The 13,935-nt window shown below is 44.2% G+C and overlaps 1 long non-coding RNA gene across 2 annotated transcripts in view; it reads left to right on the plus strand.

Annotated features, from left to right (window-relative positions):
- LOC138300621 (uncharacterized) overlaps positions 1–13,935 on the plus strand; it is a 179,313-nt gene that overhangs the window by 60,204 nt on the left and 105,174 nt on the right. For both annotated transcript variants that reach the window (XR_011204973.1, XR_011204974.1), the window contains exon 4: positions 11,973–12,070. This is a non-coding gene — a long non-coding RNA (uncharacterized lncRNA). The remainder of the gene's footprint in view (positions 1–11,972; positions 12,071–13,935) is intronic.

Below are 13,935 nucleotides of genomic sequence, written 5' to 3' on the forward strand. Positions count from 1 at the left end.
GACTAGCACTATGATTAGTATAATGAATAAGCTGTTCAGAGAAGTTAAGCAGCTCCCTGAAGATGAATTAATTAAAACAGTAGAAAATGTGATGACAACCCCAGAACCTACTGTAAGAGCATCCACAGTTAGTGGAAGCCCTGGGTCCCCTTAATCGCCCTCAGGGCCTTCTTCAGAGGTGCATTCCTACATGGATGTGTTGGTTTGACTGGTGCGTTTTAAACTAGCTTGTCAGATACAGAAGCTGAGTAGTGAAAAAAAATAGGGTTTAGTCCACTCTGGAGTTAAATAGTAGTCTCTGTGTGAAGTGTGAATTTCTTTTCTTGGGTTTGGGCTCACTGCAGCAGAGAAGCATAAGAACATCAAAAATGTGGGCAACAGCTAAGGTGTCTCAGGGGGTAAGCTAAAACATGGATGTAAAGGAATTTTAATATCATAGAATCTAGAAGCAAAGCTGTGATTTGTGAGCCACTTAGTTGTCTTTTTATGAAAAAAAAGTCTTTAGGGTAATTGTCTTGTAGCTCTGAAGCAGCACTTGGTTGAGCCTCAGATTGCAGATCGCAAGCCAATGGCTATAGGTGTGGCTAATTGGGTAGAAAACTGAGTAGTAGCATAGAGATGATCAATAGCAGACCATGCAAAGGAAGGAGAAAGCTCTTGCATAATGGATACAGTAATTTGTTGGGCTTCAAACATAGGCAAAAGTCCAAGGTGTAGGAAAATGGAGTTTTATGCAGTTGTGCTGGTTAGGCGTCACTATGTAATACTCTTACAATACACCAAAGATGGCTCTTTGGGTTCACAATAATAAACCCTTAGCTCAGTCCTGAAAGTGTGACAATCAGCAGTCTTGCTTTCCTAAAGAAACACGTGTTAAGCATTTCAGAGTACCAACATGGACAATAAGTACAGGACTCTAAAGAAATCAACTTATAAAAATAAAACTGATTTGTATATTATTTTAGACACCAAATCCAAGTAACTCAGATATGTATAACCAGAGTTATGGGTTTTAGAGTGAAAATAAAATCAGTACAATTACAAGCTGTCAAACTTTACCATTGTGGTCAATAGGGAAAATCACTAGTGACATTAGGTCACTTGCAGAGTGAGTTCAGAGGAACTCACTTGTTGTTTAGGTTGTGCAGGTCCCAGAAACTAAGCTGTGACAGTCAGACCAATTTTACCTGGCTCATGTGGCCTGGGTGCAGAGTGTCCTGGCTGTTCTGCTGAATGCAGGAGCCACAGGTGCTGAAAAATGGTACTTATGACATTCCGTCACTTGCATATTGAGTTCGTGGGAGCCCACTAAGGCAGTGGTTCCCAACTTTTTGTTTTCTGTGGACCCCACTTTAACATTAATGGAACCCAGGGACCCCCACTGAATCATCATGGGAATCCTGGGACCCCTGACTGAGTCATTACTGGAAGCTGGGGACCTAATTTGTCAATATTTGTTAATATTTTTGAATTTTCTAGGCTCTCGCGGACCCCTTGAGAAGGCTTTGTGGACCCCCAGGGGTCCCCGGACCACAGGTTGGGAACCACTGCACTAAGGTTTAAGCTTCTGTGAGCCCCTGGAACAGAATTCACTAGGCAGAACAACTCCACCTTGCTTGGGCGTCTCGGGTGCAGAGGTGCACTTGGCTATCTTTGGTGATGAATGGGAGCTGTGATTGCTGGTTTGCCTACTGTGATAGCGCAAGAGAGGAAACAGATGCAAAAACTTGACAACAGAGCCACTGATACGTTGTGGAGTGCCCTCAGGTTGCAGCGCTGGGTAAAAGTGGTGATAACCGAACTGGCCACCAACAAACTTTGGAAGTGGTAAGGTGAAGGAGAAGCTATCTCCCCTTCCGGAGGTCCAGTGGAAAACGGTAGCTGGCTGTGACTTGGTTAAGAGCTGGACTACACTTTCCACAATGCACTGGATCACCAGCTTTTGGGTAATCCCTCAAAGGGCCTGATGGCCAGCCAGTAGCGGCTGGTGGAATTTGAAACCGGTGGGGCATAAGCAGAATTAATCTATCAACGCTAGCGAACGAGCGAAACAAGCGAGCCTGACATCAATAAAGGGGCTTCGGGGGTTCTCCCTCGAGAATTTTTTTTCTTTAGTTGGTGTATTTTGGTGGAATTTGAGGCACTATTTATTTGAAAAATAGATCCTAAATACAGTTCTTATAGGCATTCAGAAAGGGTTTTGTTCAGTCGTTGTATATAAGAGATATGTATGCACTATGATAATGTCAGATGTGCTGGTTTGTTACAGTATTTACACAAATAACAATTTAAATACCATTATTTTGTTTGTCATTTCTTTCATAGTGCTACTCATCCGTATGTAGGGTGTCGGAGTGCTTTAGATCACAGGTACACATTATATATTGTCACTAAATCATGAGTGTGTAAATCAATGTACGTGATGTGTTACATAAGTCAGTGAGGGTTACAAGGTGTAATAGTCACATGTCGTTCATAGCTCACTGTAATATTACAAGGATTACAATTTAGGAACTGCAAGTAACAAAAGAAGCTCTGTGTTAACAGCAGCAACCCACTTATCTAACTACATAAAATAAAAGTCTGTCATCTGCATATTACATGATCTGTTTCGCAGGGGACATATTAACCCTCTGTGCTACTTTGATTAAAATCTGGGACTAGATAAAACAGAGATATTTCAAGCAAATGCGCTTACTCCCAGAGTTATTATTCACTGAGATATTCTGGGCACACAAAGATCTCTAAAACAGGTGGCTTAACCCCATAAGATACAGATGCGGACCTTGCAAACAACTGAGCAGAATAGATTTAATGCCATGTTTCTCCTTATTGCTGTTTATTTTTGGCAGAGCTCAAATGTACTCGTGATAGACATGCTAAACATATGTGTGGCAATTCAATATGCATAAATAATTAAAAAGTTAAATATTTAATATTTTACACTTAATTTATCTAGTAACTTCTGTCCCAGTTATTTCTTTAGGCTGCTGAGTCCATGCTAGGGCTCGTATGCTGCCTGTTGCTGTCATGTCATCCCAGTCCATGCAGCATGTGACTCGACCTCACAGGGTCATGAGTTGAGTCTCATTACTCTTTGACATAAGGTCAAATGCGATTGAAAGCATTTTTTTTATAGAAATGCAACGTTTACTACAGTAATCACAGCACAATAAAAAGTGCAGTGATTACTGTAATAATGTTGCAGGCAGCATAAAAAAACCCTACCTTTCCCAATTTGTCAAAAAGATGGGCGAGGTCAGTTATGCCTGATGACCTGTGAAAGTTCGGGATTGTCATGCAGCTGTTGAAGATACAGGGTTTGAACTGTACCCGCCCGAGACTGCTTGGAAAAATGACACTGCCTGGCATCATTTGTGGGCGGTTTTAAATGCCCCCAAACAGTGACTACAGGGCTGACATCATGTCAACCCTGTTTAATAAAGTTCATAATGTGACAATTGCGCAATAGCGCATGTGTCACCCAAGAACCCTGCTTAGCTCCCCGGTTTGACGTGACGCCTGTTCCTGACTCGGATCGTCATCTCGGACACGAGGCAGGCAGCCATAGGACTGGCACAGCCCTTCCACATTTGTTTTAAAGTGCTAAGTAACATTGCCACTGCTGTTGCTTAACATTTTAAAAGAAATGCAGTCTGTGGATGCAGGCCCAGTAGTAGGGTGGGCGCTGCCTCCAAGCCCATTGAAGGAAACTGCCGCTGTGGCCAGCACTTCTTCAGATCTGGTAGGTGCCTTTTAGTTGTTGTGGGCTGGAGGCTAGTGCCACTAGTCCAAGGGAGTCTAGTCTTACCTTTGGCTCACAAAGTATTTACTCTTGCTGGACGAATTAGTCTTTGGTCCAGGACAAGCCACAGTCGTGCAGTTCCAGGAAGATTGACACAGGTTGAAGGTATCACCTCTTTAGTTTGTGCAGGTTCTTGTTGTCGTTGATGTGGGTTACGTTGTTGCAAATCTGAGGTTTTTGTGTCAGGGGTGCCCCTTAAATCCTAGATTAGGGAGCATTAGGAGCAAGAAGCCTATGGGCTTCTAGTCCAGTCACTAATCCACCCCTGAGGTGACCACATTGGTAGGTTGTGGCACCTTTTCTACCCAGAACCCTCTATTGTGCCACTTTTCAAGATGGCAGGAATATTCCTTTCCTGTTCAGACCAGGCTGCCCACCCTAGAGGTGTGGCTAGCCTTTTTGGAGGTGTACACTTCCCAACTAATTTTCCCATGTGCCTGGGGCAGGAGGACGGTTTTGTCTTCCACTGGGGGACAGCCTGCTGGCATATCATAGGCAGTGTGCCCTCTGAAGCTCACTGCGTTGATGTGCCACTTCAATAAACGTCCTGGGAGGGAGGGAGATGTGACCTCCTTCCCATCTAGGCCATTGTCCTGACTCCTGGGAGTGTTCACACTTCTGTCCAGGGGGTTAGAATCCTGTCTTGCAGCAGCAGCTGTTAGCTCATAGTCAGAGCACAGAAAAACTGGGGCAACTTGGTGGACAACTTCTAAGGTTGCTCCCTGGGTCCATGCCACATCAGCCTTGACAAAAGATTCATGTCAGGGGTGAGAAGGCATGTTGTTAGATACCAAACACGACCCATTTCTACAATACCATAATAGAGCTAGTGACCTTGTGTTTGCCCGGGTGCCAGCCTATGTTATCCTATGGACTGTCATCCACTAATAGTGTCCTTTAATGGAAAAGGCCACTATAGGGACATATTAACTTGCACTTATATGTCCACACCTTTAATATAATGCAGCCTGCCTTCTGGGCTCAGGAGCCCTTCCTTAGGGATGATTGACATATATTAAAGATATTACTTTGGCTGTGCCGCACATGGTGTAGGCAGAGTTGAATTCAAGCAGTTTACACTGCTCCTGCAGTCTGCAATAGTAGGCCTACTGTCAATAGTTGACATGGATCACTAGGTGTGGCACAAACAGTGCTTCAGGCCCTGGTGACTCCTTTAACAGCTGTGCCCTAGGTACCATTACTTCCATGAACTAGGGACTTATAAGTGGGTTAAAGTCCTTGTTGATTGGGGTTACCAATTTACATATACCAATTCAGGGAAAGAACACTGGCACTGGGGCCTCGTTAGCAGGCTCCAGTGCACTTTCAGAGTCATAACCAACAGCATCAAGAGGAAACTGTGTGGGTGTGATCATCTAAAAAAAGCACTTTCCTACACAAGGTAAATTGGCTCTTCCATCAGATCCAAAAGACTAGTGGGGGGAGGATGCCCGGTCAATCCATGCGATTATTATGTTTCCTGTGGTGAGAAAGGCTACATAAAGTCAGCTGCCCTGGACAAACTTTGGACATGAACCAGCATATTCACAACCGATTTTCTCTATGGGAGCAGTGGGGGAATCCTTAAATATTTGTTAGGTAGAACTCAAGGTTCACTCAAATGTACTTCCAAGCCTTTGAGCACCTTCGCTGGGTCTTACACAGGAGAAGAACCTCTGCTCACTGGATTATGGAACCAGCATAACTTGAGTTGTACATAAGTCTGTTAACTCTAAAGAATTAATTAAGGGGGTATAGGAATCCTCATTTCTAACATTAGGGATCATTTTTCACTGTCCCTTCTCAGAAGTGCCTTTCAAGATTAAAATCTGATGATCTGGTCAAGGTGAGTAAGAAGACTGGCATCAGCAAATGCTGCCTCCTACAGAATGACTTCAAGGTGTGGTTGATGCTGCATACCCAGAACAGGAGATAGGAAGATAAGAGTTTGGGAACCTACATGAGCTACAGGTGTCCCCTACTAGAAATACCAGTAGGGCTGAGTTTCGTCAGGCGAGGCTACACTTGATGGCAGATGTGCAGTTCAAGGGTGAAGCAGCTGGACACAAGACTGCATGGGAAGATGGGTCGATTTACAGTGAGCTCTCTGTTTCCTAAAACCAGAGGCCAGTTGTTTCACTGATCCAACTGAACGTTTTATTGATGTTGTCTCACTGGGTAATATTGAGTGGCATGGTCAAGTGATCCATGAAATGGTTGTATCCCCAATTATACTATCATGCACCAAGCCAGTATAAGAACCTCTTTTAGAAATGTTTTCAGACCGGACAGACTTGCCAACTGAGTGGTTAATTTAGGAGGGATGACAAGGACCCCTCTTGTCCTGTTGACTGAACTGGGGTTTTCATTTGAGAAAACACTGCTATTTTTCAAGAGGGACCTTTTGTGAACCTTGAGGAACAAATACATATCTCCTGTCATGGTCTCCACCACTAAGGACATTGTGGCAGTGTCACTGAGAAGCATTGTAGCTCCTGTAGTGGCTCCTACTCTTACTGGGATTTTTTGTTTTGTTGGGTTCCCCTGGATAATGCTCTCTGACTGAAAGTCCAGCTTCTGTTAGACCTATATGAAGAGCATGAGGAATGAGTGTCGAGTAAATAATTTCTCAACTCATGCTACTGCCAAACAAATCCATTGGCGGTGGCCTTAACAAAGTGTTGAAAAGTACAATGTGTGCTGTATGGGAATCCTTGAATTAGGAAGTAGAACATCCTCCTGGCATGATTATTGTTTACCTAAAGAGAGGTGCACAGAGGTGTGGCTTCTCTATATGAGCTTCTGTACAGCTCCCCATAATTGAGCTATAAGGTGGGTCTCACAGGCGAGATGACCCTTTTGGGTCTCCAGGCAAGGAACAGCCATCGGCTTAGTTAAAAACTACGAAAGGAGTGTTGTGGTGAGAAGTCACTTGCTACTGTTTTACCAGAATTGTCTGGAGACACACAGCCTCATGACTATTCACACTTGGGTACTAGAGGACAATTGAAATGGTGAGTCAGTATTGATTCCACCAAGGGATTCTGTAAGGCATTCCACATTAATCAGCTCATGCTGTACCACTGGAGGAAGTGGCAGCAAATCTTTTGCCCATCGGTCATGTCAAGGATGACAGCAAGCCCCTCACTGGCCTGCTACAGTGAACAGAGAAAGATGGATCAGCAGGAGGTGGTAATTTGACCTCTTATCTGATTACCGCTTTGCAGATACAGTGCAAACTAATGCGTGGTTGCTTTGTGCACCGCTTTTTTGCAGACAACTCCCTGCGGACCCCTAATCTCACAAGTGACTACTGGCAAATTGCTTTGACTCTGGAGTGTAGGAGACCATGGAATCACCCCTGATTCATCTATCAGCCTAATTTAAACTACTCAACTTAAAGAATGCCACAGCCACATTGATGACGCTTCTGAACCAGATGCTTGGAATCATGTAACATTTGGGGTCATCCATGGGAGATGCTCAATGAAGGTTCCACTAGACCTCCAACTAAATAGGAAGGATATTTCTGGAAAAACTTTGGTTTCATTCTTTCTCTGTATTCTTCCTCCCCCCACATTACTGTGAATTTTGAGCTGCAAAACAGTGGGATATGTAGGGGCAGTTTTCCTTTTCACTGTGGTAAGTGCAAGCTCTGCTTGTGGATGTTTGCTGTCTTTAGGGAACATTCATGATGTGAGCAGTTAGCAGTTGTGCTTCTTTATTCACAGCAAAGTGTCTTTTGCACAGCTCCATTGGTCTGTTGTTAGTAACTGATTGATAAAAAATGGCTTGTAGACCCTAACGCTTGTTTCCCATTCCACTTCTGTGGCTACAGATGTGTCCGTCTTTTCAGTGGCAGCGAGGACTGGAGCATTTGGACTGCTTTCTGGCACGTAAGAGGGCAGAGCTCTTAAGTTACCCAGCAGAACTTCTGCATTTCCATTTAAAGCACTGACCACAAGTGAGTGGCTCATCCTGTCCAGGTTTTGGCTTTATATTCTGGGACTCGAATATACTACCATAAAGTCAGGATCACAAGTCCCAGAACGCAAATTAAAAAAGTAGGGACTAGACGAGACACTCATGCCTAGATCAGGAAAACGTACAAGCTCTGAAAGTGTCTGGCCTACTGTATGTTTACCCCTGCGGACTTAAAAGGTTCTTTAGTTGTGAACATCAGCGAGTGTGGCAGGAAAGTTTAAAGTGCTTCTCCCTTTGATAGTTCAGGGTTTTTTGATAGAGCCTTGCAGATCCGCCAACTCACATGGTGCAACCATGTGAAACACAATATTGGCTCCCCTCACAGTCTCCTGGTGAGGAGCTAGTATCACATGGTGGCAGGGAAAACGAGCTGAAAACCACTGTAAACAGGGCTTTGAGTTTGTTTATGGAGGCTTTTAACCCCTTAGGTGCCGCAGACAAGCTCATTACGTCCTCGGCCATGGCGCTCGTGGGCTGAGGACTTAACCAGGTTGTCCTGCACCCACCCCAAGGGGGGAGTGCTAGCGGTCCCCCCGTGGGCCTCCCACCCCACTCCCCTGGGCAGGGATGGAAGGAAAATCGCTTCCCCTTCCACCTCCGCCCTCCTGCCTCCAGTGACATCTGATGATGTCAGCCTCTGATCGCGCGCTGACCTCATTAGAGGTCACCCCCAATCGCACTGGAAGCTCAGCTTCCAGCGTGATCAGAAGAGAAATGAAAGCATTTATTTTCTGATCGGGGTGGGGGAGATCAGAGAGACATGAAAGGTAAGGAAAGGCTTTTCCTTTCCTTTCATATCTCTCTGAGCATTTCTGCAGCACGATCGCATAGCGGTCATACTGCAGAAATGCCCTTTAGACACCGGGGAGTTTATTTTTTTTATGTTTATGAAGAAGGGGAGCGGACCATTGGGCAAGGGTCGCTTCCCAAGGGGAGCATTTCTTTTAAAAGGCCATTTCTGCCCCTCTTGGGGGCAGAGCGGGATATTTTTATTAGAAACCACTAGATACCAGGGATTTTTAATGACAGTATCAGGCAAGGGTCACTACCCTGGGGGGGGGGCAATTTTAATTTAGGCCCATCGGCCCGCAAGGGGAACAGAAACCACTAGAAACCAGGGATTTTTATTTTTTATTTTTTACAGAAGTCGAGCGACCCTTGCCTGGGGGCAGATTTATTTTAGGCCATTTCTGTCCCCCTTGGGGGCAGATCGGCTTAGACACCAGAGATTTTTTTTATGTGCCAATTTCACGCAAGGGTCGTTCACCTGGGAGGCAAATTTATGTTAGGCCATTTCTGCCTTTCATGGGGGAAGCTCGGCCTATTTAACCTAGGCTAATCTGCCCCAGAGGGGGCAGAGACCACTTAGGCACCAGGGACTAGTGTGTGTGTTTTGTTTGGGGGGGGTCAGACCCTTGAGTGAGGGTCGCTCCCCATGTGGGCACATTACTGTTGGCCATTTCTGCCCACCTTGGAGGCAGATCAGCCTATTTTTGGAAGTCCCATCTGCCCCCAAGTGGGGTAGAAAGCCCACCAGACACCAGGGAAGAATTTGTTTAAAAAAATAGGGTGGGGTACAGCCATACCCCCACCCTAAATAAATGGAGACAAAATTGTTCTGCCCACCGGTAGGCAGATGAGGCAATTACCCCTGATCCACTCCCCAGGGGGGCAGAAAGCCTACTATTTGCCAGGGTATTAAAGAAGAAGAAAAAATAGTGGGGTGGTTGCTCCAACCAGTATGGGCTTGGTTATGCCCTCACCCCAACTGAAGGGGGTAACAGTCTTTCAGCTCTCGCCCCGCACACTAAAAGATCTTATCCCAACGGCAAGCAAGAGGAAATTTTATTATTTTGGATTTTGGTTTTACATTTGGGCCATGAGAGATTGTCTAACTCTCAAAATTGTCCTGCTTAGAATGGTGAGGGCTGCACTTTTTGGACTTTCGTACGCTGCCATCTAGAAAAAACGATGACACCTATACGCATCTGAAAACTAAACATCTGGGTGAGTCCAGAGTGGTGTGCTTCACATGCACCTGCACCATTTTCTTACCCACAATGCCCTTCAAACCTCCAAATTTGCCTGCACATTTTCCCCACATTTTTGTGATGGAACCTTCAGAAATCTGCAGGAATCCACAAAATTCCTACCACTCAGCATTGTTGCATCTATACCGATAAAAATTCTGCCCCACTAGTCAGCCTAAAATTTTTTTTTTCAAACTGCTCTTTTGGACCCTCTTTGGTTCCCCGTCAATTTCAACATGTTTTTGGCTTTTCCCTGTCAAAGGCACTTGGCTTACCTACACAAGTGGGGTATAATTTTTATCAGCAGACTGAGGTGAACATTGTGTGGTAGGAAATTTGTGCTGGTGCGGTGATCCCACACAGACATGTGGGGAAAATATGTTTTTTTTAGCTAAATTTGAGGTTTGCTGAGGATTCTGGGTAAGAAAACACTTGGAGATCCACGCAAGTCACACCTCGCTGGACTCCTTAGGGTGTCTAGTTTTCAGAAATGTCTGGGTTTGGCAGGTTTCCCTAGATGGCTGCTGAGCCCTGTGCCAAAAACGCAGGTGCCCGCACTGCAAAAACAGTTAGTTTTGTAATTGATAATTTTGATGTGTCCACATAGTGTTTTGGGCATTTCCTGTTGTGGGCAGGAGGCCTACCCACACAAGTGAGGTACCATTTTTATTGGGAGATCTGTGGGAATGCTGGGTAGAAGGAAGTTTGTCGCTCCCCTCAGATTCCAGAACTTTGTAGCACCGAAATGTGAGTTAAAAGTTTTATTTGGGCCAAATTTTGAGGGGTTTGCAAAGGATTCTGGGTAACAGAACCTGGTGACAGTGCCACAAGTTACTCCATCCTGGGTTCCCCTTAAGTGTCTAGTTTTCAGAAATGTCTTTTGCCATAGCTGGAAAAAGTTATAGAAGAAAACGTGAACAAAAATGGCTCTTTTTTTTCACCTCAGTTTCAATATTTTTTTAAGTTAGCTGTTACTTTCTGTACGAAAACCTTGAAGGATCTACACACATGACCCCTTGCTGAATTCAGAATTTTGTCTACTTTTCAGAAATGTTTAGAGGTCTGGGATCCAGCATTGGTTTCACACCCATTTCTGTCACTAACTGGAAGGAGGCTGAAAGCACAAAAATAGTAAAAATGGGGTATGCCCCAGTAAAATGCCAAAATTGTGTTGAAAAATGTGGTTTTATGATTCAAGTCTGCCTGTTCCGGAAGATGGTGATTTTAGCACTGCAAACCCTTTGTTGATGCAATTTTCAGGGAAAAAAACACATGCTTTATTTTGCAGCCCTTTTTTCCCATTTCCCCCCAAAATAAAATATATATAGCTGTATTTTGGCTGATTTCTTGGTCTCCTTCAGGTCGAACCTACAAACTCTGGGTACCTTTAGAATTCCTAGGATGTTGGGGGAAAAAGGATGCAAATTTGGCGTGGATAGCTTGTGTGGACAAAAAGTTATGAGGGCCTAAGTGTGAACTGCCCCAAATATCAAAAAAAAAGGCTCCGCCCAGGTAAGCAAAGGGGTTAAATGCAGATGTTCATTATTGGGTGTAAAAATACACCAGCCCATCGACAGCGGCCTAAGCAAGCTTGTTTTTTTTATTTTTGAGGAGGGGATTTGGGGACGTAGAGGAGGCAAAAGTGCCTCTTAAGCCCTTCTTGGCACAAGGCAACGCCATCCAGGGCCCTGCCCCCTCCTCACTCTGTGAGGTTTTTGAATTTGGCATGTCTGAGCCTAAATTCTACATATTTATTTACGACACTCTACAGCACTAATATGAACCGCAGTCATCAACAAATAAAGCGATTAGTAACACATGACTGCCATCTTCAATCGTTTTTGTCATGCCCAACTCCTAGCCTGCCCACTTCATGGTGCACGAGTCATCACGTAGACTTGGCACGACTGCGTGCTTTCATTGTATCGTTGGTTACGTTTCGTAGTGTAGTAGGACACCTCTCAGGAATGCCGTGGTGCCTGCCTCTAGGAAATTCGCCTGTCCGCTCTTCATCTTTACATGCATATGCGAAGCAAGGCACGCACAGAGAAGCAGGTGTATTGCACCGTGAGTGTGTATGCATACCTACCTCCTTAAACCATTGATAACCTTGATTTGTGCCTGCTACTAACTCGTTATTTCCTTGTGATTAGGTCAGGTGCTTGGCTCGAGGCACTAAGTTCTGCTTATCTGATTATCATTTTACAAGATATCGTCTTCGCCTTTGCAGCCGGGAATTGGAACAGTTATGGTGAGTCATTCCACTGTTTTTTGCCCTATGCTATTTTCTTCCCTTCATCTTTGAGATTATATTTTCTTTTTTTCTTTGCTTGTAAATAATTATATTAACATCTTATATCAATACCTCTGCTTTTTAATGGTCTACAGATTATTTTTTCTGTCAGATCAAACTATTGAGTTTTCTTGGAACGAGTGCTGTGTATTGGATACATTGCTGTGTACTGGTCTTAATTCTTCTTTATGTGTAAACTCACCCACAAATGACTTTTTGTCAGAAGATTACCCATTAAATCAAACTTCCACAGGAGCAGATGCCCTTAACCCAACTCCCTCCAACAAATTTGTGCTCAGACTTTAACTGATTATCTGAACCCTGCATCCGATAGGGGGAAGGGGGAATGGGAATAGAAAAATAGAGACATCCTCCAGATCCAGTTCCAGCCTGTGTTTCCCACTTGAAGATAGGATATTCAGTGTGTGTCTCTGAAAACCTGCACCTTTCTTCTTATTGGGATTTCTTCAAAGGAAGGACCTGCAGTCGGGTGATAAGAGCATAGATAAGTACCTTCCTACTGTGCATTCATCTGTGCAGCCATTCACATTCACCCAGTTCTATTGTTCTCCTAACCTGGATCTTTAGAGAGACTAGCCTCTCTCTAAGAGAACAATGTTAACTTAAAATCTTTTTTTCTCTCCAGGATTCAGGGGTTTCCAAGGTTCTCTGGAGAACAGTTCAAAAGTTCACAAATATACAAATTACCAATGTCTTTTACAGGAAACGAAAACTCCTTCTCAAGGTTCAGGTTTCTCAATCACAGCCTCTGGGAATTAGTCTGAGCACTGAGGTTTGTCTCTACGACTGACAAGTCTGTAAAGCAAAGAGTTCTTGAATATGTATGTACATATATGTATTGGCAAGTCTGGAAATCATACAAAAGGATTCCTTACTGCAGTTGCTTGAAGTTATGTTAAGCCAAAACAAATTTTCCTCAGAAAGCCGATAGTCAGTTGGTGGAAGAAGGAAAAAATTCAGCTTCTTCAAAAGGGAAAAAGTAGCTGGTGTGCACACCGTAACAAGAAAAAGAATTAATTATTCAAAACTGGAAGAATTCTCTATGAAACGAAGCGCCTCCGGAACACTGCTCTTTCTCCTCAGGATGACAGTTGAAGTGCAGGACTCCCAGAGAGAAACAGCTGGAAGAGAAGCTTCAGCACAAGACTAAGGTAGAATCACTAGAGCGCTGACCTCACAAGGATTTGCAGCCACCATCATGAGTGGCAGTTAAACCTGAAGAAGATAGTTCTAAGAACAGCCTCCGCAAGAGCCACCGGAATTGAGGACGCTGCTGCAACCAACTTGGGTACAAGGAAAAGGGGAATCATTTTTGCTGAGGGAAGAACTTAACAACACTGGCAATAGTTTTCCTGACAGTACCCCCCCTTAAAAGACCTCCCTCCCACAGAAGGTTTGTTGGGGAAAGTATCGTGAAATTGCTTTATCAACCTTGGAGCATGCACATTTTGGAAGGTGTCCCAGAACCTTTTTTTCTGGGCCAAAACCTTTCCCATCAATAAGGTCATATAATTTTTTTAACTTTGAGTCTAAAATTCTATTCACTTCATATTCCAAATATGGATCTGGAGAGGTGGTTGTCCTAACATTGGGAGGGCTTCTTTTGAGTAGCGAGACATGGAATACTGGATGAACCTTATTCTGAGGGGGCAAGGCAAGTTTGACTGTTACTGGATTTACAGTTTTCCTTATTTTAAAGGGTCCTACATATCTAGGCTGGAATTTTATGCTCCCTCTGAAATGTACATGTCGAGTGGATAGCCAGACCTTCTCACCCTCACAATAACCAGGGTTGCCTCTCC

The sequence above is a fragment of the Pleurodeles waltl genome, chromosome 6 (assembly GCF_031143425.1).
Source record: "Pleurodeles waltl isolate 20211129_DDA chromosome 6, aPleWal1.hap1.20221129, whole genome shotgun sequence".
In the NCBI taxonomy this organism is placed as follows: Eukaryota; Metazoa; Chordata; class Amphibia; order Caudata; family Salamandridae; genus Pleurodeles; species Pleurodeles waltl.